Source organism: Alosa sapidissima, chromosome 9, assembly GCF_018492685.1.
Source record: "Alosa sapidissima isolate fAloSap1 chromosome 9, fAloSap1.pri, whole genome shotgun sequence".
Taxonomy (NCBI): Eukaryota; Metazoa; Chordata; class Actinopteri; order Clupeiformes; family Clupeidae; genus Alosa; species Alosa sapidissima.
In genome coordinates, this window is record NC_055965.1 from 11,445,461 (window position 1) to 11,455,460 (window position 10,000).

General features: G+C 42.9%; 1 long non-coding RNA gene across 1 annotated transcript in view; it reads left to right on the forward strand.

Annotated features, from left to right (window-relative positions):
- Positions 1–2,307: 2,307 nt before the first annotated feature.
- The window catches only part of LOC121719237, a 12,388-nt gene continuing 4,695 nt past the window's right edge, over positions 2,308–10,000 (forward strand). The window contains exons 1-2 of the long non-coding RNA XR_006034206.1: positions 2,308–2,414; positions 2,858–2,859. This is a non-coding gene — a long non-coding RNA (uncharacterized LOC121719237). The remainder of the gene's footprint in view (positions 2,415–2,857; positions 2,860–10,000) is intronic.

A 10,000-nucleotide genomic window follows, 5' to 3' on the forward strand; every position in this document is an offset into this window, starting at 1 on the left:
ATGTGTCTTTGGCCTGCCTAGCCAGCGGGGCAGATAGTGAGAGAGGAGCTTAAGGCTTTCAATTAGCAAAGGCAGTCAGATGACTGCTGCCAATCCTGTATCAGGGGCCTGTGTAAATCCGTGTCATGAGATATCATTGAGACAGGTTTGTTCAGTTGGGCATTTGAGTGGTTGGTTGGTTGGTTGATTGACAGACTGGGATTAAGGTTGACGTTAACATGTGGCCAATGGTGGGGATGTTTGCAGTCTGGTAAAGCTGTTTGTTGCAAGTTTAAATTACATGTATTTTTTAAGTATTTCATAGATTATTTAACCAACAGGTTGGTGAAACATTCCTGTCAGCATAAACCTTCTCTTTTGTGTCTAAACTTATTACATTATTAAACGTATTCATTATGCTGAAACTGAATTCAATAGCCTACTCTACTGACTGAGTGAAACAAAATTATACTGAATTCAAAAGCCCACTAAGTGAAAACATTTGACACTTGGTGTAGTCTAATAGTCTAACACCAGCCATGAGGTGTTGTTGTATAACTATGGCTTTATGTAGCTGATAGTGCCGTGGCAACCCCACATGTAGCCAGTACAGCTCATCCATGACAGATGTTCTGCTAATGTGAGTCGCACGACAGATTGCCATTACAGACGCACCAAATCCACCACCAGTTGAGTTGTTTCACACCGTTCAATGCAACCTGTCCTACGAGTCCTGTCCACACACATTTTGCTCATTTGGTTTGTGCTGTGAATGGTTTGTACACATCATTGTTATGGGAACCAAATAGATAGCATTCAAAACTATAGCCTTCATTAGTATAGCCATACTTTCTCCATAGTAGTGTGGCTGCTCCTGCTGTGAAAGCTGTGTGGTTCATGTATACCTGGATGGTGATATCTCTGTCAGCTTTAGCTATGAGGTCCATGTTCACTTGTTTGTATAAACAACGGAGCCTTTCTACTCTGTCTGGTGCTGTGGAGATAAAGCCTTTGCTGTTTTGGCTATTGACCCTTTCTATCTGGTCCTAGAGGCTTTCCTGTTGAAACGTTCAAAACCAATGCAGATACTTTGAAATGAAAATGATTCGGACTTCAGCATAATGCTCCACAAAATGTTGACTTTTGTTTTTGTTTGTCCCCGAGTTACCATTAGCTCTTGGGCAGCCGTGGCCCACTGGTTAGCACTCTGGACTTGTAACCGGAGGGTGGCCGGTTCGAGCCCCGACCAGTGGGCCGCGGCTGAAGTGCCCTTGAGCAAGGCACCTAACCCCTCACTGCTCCCCGAGCGCCACCATTGTAGCAGGCAGCTCACTGCGCCGGGATTAGTGTGTGCTTCACCTCACTGTGTGCTGTTTGTGTTTCACTAATTCACCGATTGGGTTAAATGCAGAGACCAAATTTCCCTCACGGGATCAAAAAAGTATATATACTTAATACATATATATATAGCTCAATGTTGTTTTCTGTGCACCTGAACATGCCTTAGGAACGCCGCCTGTTTGTTTATGCGGTTGAACGGGTCTATAAAGGCTGAGGGGTCCATGGTTCCCAGAGCTACGTGAGCCAGCCAGCGAGGCCCTGTGTCTGCTACAGTATGTGTGCACCGCGCTCCACAGAGCCGCTCCCCGTGCTGACAGCCTACGCAGACGTCACCGCAGATCCATCAGGGCTAACAGTGCAGCTAGCGGGGCGGAGAGGAGAGCTCTGTCTGTGTGCATGGAGAGGGGGGGGGGAGATGGAGAGAAAGTTAGAAGGAGAAGGACAGAAAGACAGAGAGAGAGAGTAAGAGGGAGAGAGGGAGAAAGACAGAGATGTGACTCTGCACCAGATGTGAGATCACTAACGACACATAAATCCAGCTGAAGGGTCAGTCAGGGGTCCGTCTGCTACCGCAATCTGCGGTTTTAAGCCACTCGGTCAACCTTCTCCTATCTCAGAAGGATTACATCCTGTAGGAGGATGACCTGGGATTAGGGCTGCACCACATTGCACATTGTGACCCTTCCTCTATATCGTATAGTTTTCCCATGTGGGTCATTCCGTGTCAAATCAGATAAGGTTGTTGTTGCACTGTCTCAGATTTTGTTCAAACCTTGTCTATATCATCAATGGGTCCTAAAACCAAGGCCTGTGAAATATTTCTGTGCAAATTTTATGTCTTCATATATTTTTCGGACCTTGAAATTCTTTAATTTTTAGAGCTTGAAAACATGTGTGCCATGTTTGGGCATTAATATCTTGACAAATATTTTCCCTAGCCTCCTCAAATTTTCTAGGGTGGAAGACCAACTCAAACAAATCATGTGTAAACAATTTAAAGTCTGTACTAAATGTCTCCTGATTTTCGAAGGGGCCCTAGATTTTGGGAAAATGTGCATTAAGTGTGATATTGAGGGTATTAAAAAAACAGTTTTGTTTTTTTCATTCGGTATCAGTCACCATTTCCTCTTCAGATACATCAGTTTATTAATATTTTCCCACAATTCTCCACATCAAATGACCATGACAATAATAAGGATAAAACAAGGCGTGTTTGTATTTTTGTATCAATTTCAAGCAACTGAAATGGTATGTGGGTTAGCTAGTAGGACCATAAAAATCTATGTGGAAATATTTAAGTATATGGACATATAGTGTGTAAAGTACTAATACTGTCCTAAGTCCCATTCACAGAATAAATGCATGTAGTTACAGGTGTTTTGTATAAGTATATAGTATATAGGGAAATTTGGTCTCTGCATTTATCCCAATCCGTGAATTAGTGAAATACTCAGCACACAGTGAACACACACTGAGGTGAATCACACACTAATCCCGGCGCAGTGAGCTGCCTGCAACAACAGCGGCGCTCGGAGAGCAGTGAGGGGTTAGGTGCCTTGCTCAAGGGCACTTCAGCCATGCCTACTGGTCGGGGTTCGAACCAGCAACCCTCCGGTTACAAGTCCGAAGCGCTAACCAGTAGGCCATGGCTTTTTTGGGGGGGAAAGCCAAAAACAAAATTACAATAAACAATAGAATAGAACTAGAACAGAATAGAATATGCTAAGTTCTTCTTCATCCCAAAGGATTTAATGCCTTATGAAAGGAGCAAAATGCTATGTTGTATGTTGTGCTAAAATCTATTTTTCCCAAAATAAACAATTGGAGTCGGTGCTGCAACCATTTTCCTGGATTTTGTCTGATTTGAATAACCCATGTGCATTTGTTGCAGAGCTATGTATAAGTATAAGTATATATACTTTTTTGATCCCGTGAGGGAAATTTGGTCTCTGCTTTAAACCCAATCGGTGAATTAGTGAAACACAAACAGCACACAGTGAACACACAGTGAGGTGAAGCACACACTAATCCCGGCGCAGTGAGCTGCCTGCTTCAACGGCGGCGCTCGGGGAGCAGTGAGGGGTTAGGTGCCTTGCTCAAGGGCACTTCAGCCGCGGCCCACTGGTCGGGGCTCGAACCGGCAACCCTCCGGTTACAAGTCCAGAGTGCTAACCAGTGGGCCACGGCTGCCCCCTATGACCACCATGTGTGTATTCTTTTATATTTGAAGGTAACTATTAAGATGTATAACAGTACAATGTGTTTACTTTGTCTAACTATACATATATATTATTTGAAGATTTTATTCTGTCATATCATAGGCCAACACTCTTATTATTAAAATCAAATATATCGGCGCAATGTATGATTTTCAGCAGTCTTTGCTATTGTGGAACTATTTTTTCAGACACCTCACAACCACGTATAAACTTCCGCTCAATATTTGAGCCTGAAGCATACAACCCCAAAACAGAAAAAGTTGGGACATTGTGTAAAATGCAAATAAAAACAGAATGTTGAAAATGAAAATTTGGACTATTTCATGGAAAGTATATGTTAATTTTGTATTTGATGCCAGCAACATGTTTCAAAAAAAGTTGGGACGGGAGCATGTTTACCACTGTGCTGCTTCACCTCTTCATTTAACACAATTCTGTAACTGTTTAGGAACTGAGGAGACCATTTGCTAAAGTTTTGATAATGAAATGTTGTCCCATTACTCTCCGATATAGGATTTCAGTTGCTCAACAGTATGGGGTTTTCTTAATCATGCTTTTCATTCAATTATGCACCATATTTGACAAATCTGGACTGCAGACAGGCCATCTTAGCACCTGGACTCTTCCTCTATGGAGAAATACTATTTAAATATGTGCAGAATCGTCAAGATCGTCCCTGAAAAAGACATTGCCTGGATGGCAGTATATGTTGCTCAAAACCTGTATACATCATTCAGAATTGATTGTGCTTTGCCAAATGTGCAAGATGCCCATGCTGTAGGCATTAATGTTCCTCCACACCGTCATAGATGTTGGGTTTCGAACTGAGAACTAAAACAGGTTGGATAGGTTGGATACTTGGATAGGCCCTCTCCTCTTTAGCCCGAGGAGTCCACGATTTCCAAAAAGAATGGCTTTGATTGGTCTAACCACAGGACCTTTTTCCATGTTACCTCAGTCCATTTTAAACAAACTCAGGCCCAGATAAGAGGGTGGTATTTTCTGTATTGCAAAGATTTCTCTGGATTCTCTGAATGTTTTAATAATATTATGTTCTGTAGATGATGAACTCCCTAAATACGTCACAATTTCATGTTAAGAATCATTAAAATGACATTGTTTCATCATTTGTGCACACAGGTTTACACAGAGTGATGAATACCCCTACATCTTTACTTCTAAGAGACCCTGCCTCTCTGGGATGCTTTTTTTCATACCCAATGTTGCCAGTGTTGCCAGTTACAATTAGTTGTGAAACATTCTTCCTTTTGTTTTCTTTATCATTACACAACTTTTACAGCATTTTGTTACCCCCTTCCCAACTTTTTTGAAACATGTTGCTGGTATCAAATTCAAAATTAACATATATTTTCCATGAAATAGTCAAATTTGTTATTTTCAACATTTGATATGTTGTCTGTGTCCTTTTTGCAACTAAATATGAGTTTAAGAGATTTGCAGATTAATACATTCTGTTTTTATTCACATTTTACACAATGTCCCAACTTTTTCTGTTTTGGGGTTGTAGACGGTGGCGCAGTAATATCAATGTGCAATGAGTCTTACAACAGAAATCAATGGGATTTTACAAAATGCAAATAAAACACGACAGAAACTGTATTTCACTACGCTACTTGTTTTGGAACATCAACGAACACCACTAATCACTCGGTGAGTTGCACAGTTTTGAAAACGAATGTTAAGGGTTGTTTTAGGACATGTTTGAGCATGCCTGTAGGCAGCCACTCTGACTAGTCAAAGGCAATTCAAAACGAGTCAGAAAAGTCGAGACAGGACCAATCGTCAAAATTAGTTATGTCACAGGGTGTGAATAGCTCAGCTGTGTGGCCAAGGCTATTCGTACCAGGGGTGTAAACATAGGCGCCGATACCAGCTTACAGTCCCGGCTAAATTTACATTAGGACCTAATTCAAAATCAAACATTGCAGTTGATGTTAAATTCAGCATCTCTCATGATGTGATTGGCTATGTTGCTGTCAATCCCCTACTCCATATCGTAACCACCAATGAGAGCGTCTCTCGTATGAAAATTCCTGACACTTCCCACTTGAAGAATTAACGCAAGGCCTTGTCAGGTCTTCAGCCCCGAATGTTTAAAATGTATATAGCCCTGAATATCATAAAAGTAGTCTGACAAAGCTTATTGTTTTGTGACACAGCTAAACACTGGTACATCATAGAACCTCTATAACATAGCCTAATGTGATGAGGTGGTCGCAACTCACAAAAGTAAAGCAGATAGAAAGAACTCACGCAAATCTAGCCTACAACACGCAGACAGCTTCATGTGCAGGGGAGAGAGAGTGCGCGCACAGGTGTTTTATGTTATGATTGTTGGCTTCTGATGGTATCTTGCTAATTCACTGAAGAAAAGACTTATGATTATGGATAGAAAGAACATTCTGAAAAGGAAAGGAGTAAGGCAATGAGGAGCAATGCTTTAGTGGAATACTCATGTTGCTGTATCAGCAGATGAGAAGGACCTGAGTGCCACTGACGACGTGACTGCCTCATAGGCTTACAGGTTGGTGAATGAGAAAGCTATCTAGCTGGGCCCAGTGACTATGCTTTTGTGAGAAGGCACACCATTCATAGGCCTGAGAATATCCCTGGCAGACATTTAGAAAAAATATGAACCATACACGCCTTTTACACCAGTGTAGGATATGGCAAAGTTTAAGAACCACTGCCTCCACTTACTGTCGGCTAATGCACGCTTCTGGATGGATAGGCTATATCTTGTTTTTTTAACGGCGTGAATTTCTGTTTATAAAAACAAAGCAAAGTGTTTTTCCCTTTAGTTTGGGTTAACGCCATGTCAATTAACCTTCTGAGTTACGTAAACTGTTCAGGAGTCAAACGACGGATCATGCATGCATGATTTAGGCGTAGTGTAGGTGACTGAAAGTGCACCAATTGTGCCTTTGCTTAACAGCATTTAAGAAATGTCCTCAGGGGTGACGCCCATGGACTCCCGCAAACTGTATTGGCGTTTTGTGTCGGCCGCTGTTGATTTCCTAAAGTGTTAAAATGCATACATTACTTCTCAAAAACCGTATGGCAACAATACACATGGGCGTTGGTATCGGGCATTTAATTATTTGAGCACCCACAGACGGAAACATAAATAGACACTCCGTTTATGATATGGTTCAAGGTTCAAGTAAAGTAGTTGTACCACTTGTGGACAGAGACGAAAGTTATGCTTTCCTGGCCAGATGTCACTGGACTGCCCTCTGAAGCAGGAGCAGAGCAGCCGGTGTCAACGACAGCGATTCACCCAATCTGAAGAGGAGGATAAATGAAGCGAGGTAATGAGCTAAGATGCTATCTCCCGCTAGCACCGCTCCTCAAATGGCACCAATTAGTGTTAGAAATGAGAGGCCTTTGTGTTTGAAGATTGGGCCGCTCAGAGGACAAGAGTGAAAGAGCGCACCGGGCACCTTATCTCTTCATTGCTCTGACCTACATTGAGTCGGGGGGGGGGGGGGGGTTGTGTCAAGCTCTTTATCCCTCTCACACGGAGCAGCACGGCACGGTGAGCTGCCGGTAGCTGGCCTGGCCTCCATCATCAGCACTTTGTCGTTTTAAAGACACACAGCAGTTACATGTATCAAACTACACATTCACATGAAAACAGGTTATCATACACACATAACAAACCATCATAAGACAATATTCCCTAACGTGAATGATTTTTACATGTAAAGAAGACAAGGAATGACAGAAGGAAAGAAATGAGGAAAGAAAGTATAGTACAGACACAAAATGTTGTCCTTATTTGCACTAGCTCCCGGTGTTGTCTCTGTTATTGTTCCCTGAAGCACATCCCTCTCCACTCCTGTGTACGTGGCACTTCTAATTAGCGTTCGGGAACCACTCTCGAAGAACGCCTCCCCAGATGCCCCTTTTTCCCCCTCATTCTCTGTTTTTATTTGCCTGACTGAGATGTCATGTCTGTTTACAGGCCCCCACTCACCTCTGGGTATCAGGAGTCTACTACTACTCTGTCAAGGGGTGTGTAATCTCCCAGAGTGCAGCAGAACACTTCAGTGATGTGTTTTATCTTTCCTCCTCCTCCTCCCACTTCTATTCCAACCACTCACCATTGTGATTCCCAGTGCTCCCAGAGCACCCACACGCACACACACACACACACACACACACTGACATTCTCTCTCTCTGTCTCTCTTTCACTCTCTGTATTGCTCTGTATCTCTCTCTCTCACACACACACACACACACACACACACATAAACACACTCTGAGAGCCATTACCGCCGTATGGGGAACGGGTTCAGCCATACGGCACAGTTCAGCGGCTCGCATCACTCTGCCGATCCCGGTCTCCCAAGGCACCACTTGATTCATCTGGCGGATTTGCTGTATATGTGCAGATTTCTGTATACACACACGCATAATATGCACACACACACACACGCACATGAATAAACAGTCACTCACTGTTACTGTCTCTCTCTCTCTCTCTTTCTCTCTCTCTCTTTCTCACACACACATATATAAATATAGCCACCGTCCCTCTAACATCATACACCCGCCCCCCCCTCTCATGTTGACTGTGCTACTCTGCTAAATGTGTTGTGGTGCACAACTGCACATAGGTCCCTGCTGTGCCACTCTCCGCCGCCTACTTGACAAGCTGAACAGCTGAATTCCCATTAGGTGGGAACGGGAACGCGTGCAAGTGGACCAGCCTGTCACTCAAACCAGACAGGCGAGCCTCTCTCTCTCTCTCTCTCTCTCTCTCTCTCTCTCTCTCTCTCTCTCTCTCTCTTTCTCTCCCCGCCCCCCTCATTTCATTTTATGTCATGCATCTCATCAGCAACACTAGGAGCAAAATGGACAGATGTGGCCTTTGAAGCACAACATTTCAGTCCCCTCTGTTGTTCTTAATCAACCTTCATCGCTGTCATCAAACTGTATGATGGGACATGTTGTAGTTGCATGTGTGTGTGTGTGTGTGTGTGTGTGAGAGAGAGAGAGAGTGTGTATTTGTTTTCAGACACACTTTGTAGCTACCAGTATTGTCTTGTCACTTTTATCAGACTGCCTTTTGAATACAATAGGCTGTCAGTTGGTCTGCAGTGTTTTCAACACAAAGACACTCGTTAATTATGGAGTTGGGATTGTTGTGGTCTGATTAAGAGGCGTGTGACTCATAAGTAATTACCTCATATTGTGGCAGATGGCAAAAGACACCTCCAGCTCAAAATATAATAATGAAATGAGCCAATAATGGCAATTATATCATCACTGATGAATGTGTGGGTGGGTTTGTTCCAGTATGGACCCTTTCAACAAGGTAAACACAAACAATGCTTGAACATTCTATTTGGGCCCCAATCTACTTCCTCTGCATTAAGATAACATATGGAATGTTAAAAAGGAAGTCTTGTGGGGCCAACTATGATGCTGATAATGGAACTCTCTTGAAAGGGACCATAGACCCTTTCAACAATAAAAACAAAAACATTGCTTGAACGTTCTATTTGGTTCCCAATCTACTTCCTCTGCATTAAGATAACATAGAATGTTAAAACAGAAGCCTTTTGGGGCCAACTATGATGCTGATAATGGAACTCTCTTGAAAGGGTCCATAGACCCTTTCAACAATAAAAACAAAAACATTGCTTGAACGTTCTATTTGGTTCCCAATCTACTTCCTCTGCATTAAGATAACATAGAATGTTAAAACGGAAGCCTTTTGGGGCCAACTATGATGCTGATAATGGAACTCTCTTGAAAGGGTCCATAGATAACATGATGTCTGAGAATGTCTGTTTCTGCATACTGAAGCAGTGGTCAATATGGCCAATGTGTACCATGCTTGTATCTGCAATGGTGTGTGTGTGTGTGTGTGTGTGTGTGTGTGTGTGTGTGTGTGTGTGTGTGTGTGTGTGTGTGTGTGTGTGTGTGTGTGTGTTAGGAGACAACAAATAGTTATCACTGCACCAAGGCAGAGCAACATCACTAGGAAATTGACTGAGCAGTCATCCCCATTTTTAGACAATCCTCATGATCAATGCTGTGAGTTCTCCACACCAACCCCCTCTGCTCTGAGCCTGTGTTTGTGTGTGTGTGTGTGTGTGTGTGTGTGTGTGTGTGTGTGTGTGTGTGTGTGTGTGTGTGTGTGTGTGTGTTGGGTACCACAAGACTCACTCAACAAGGGGCTGTGTGCTCCCTATGATATACTCAGAGGGAACACAGTGAACTACTATAACTACCAGCAATACATCACGTGTGTGTGTGTGTGTGTGTGTTAACATAACCAACAACAATACATCACATGTTTGTGCGAGAGAAAGAGAGAGAAAGAGAAATCATCAACGTCAACCTGTCTCCACTCTCGACATCTAACTTGATGTTTTCCTGCAAATTAAAGCTCTTCATCAAGCCTCCTTGAATCCCTAAATGTAAAA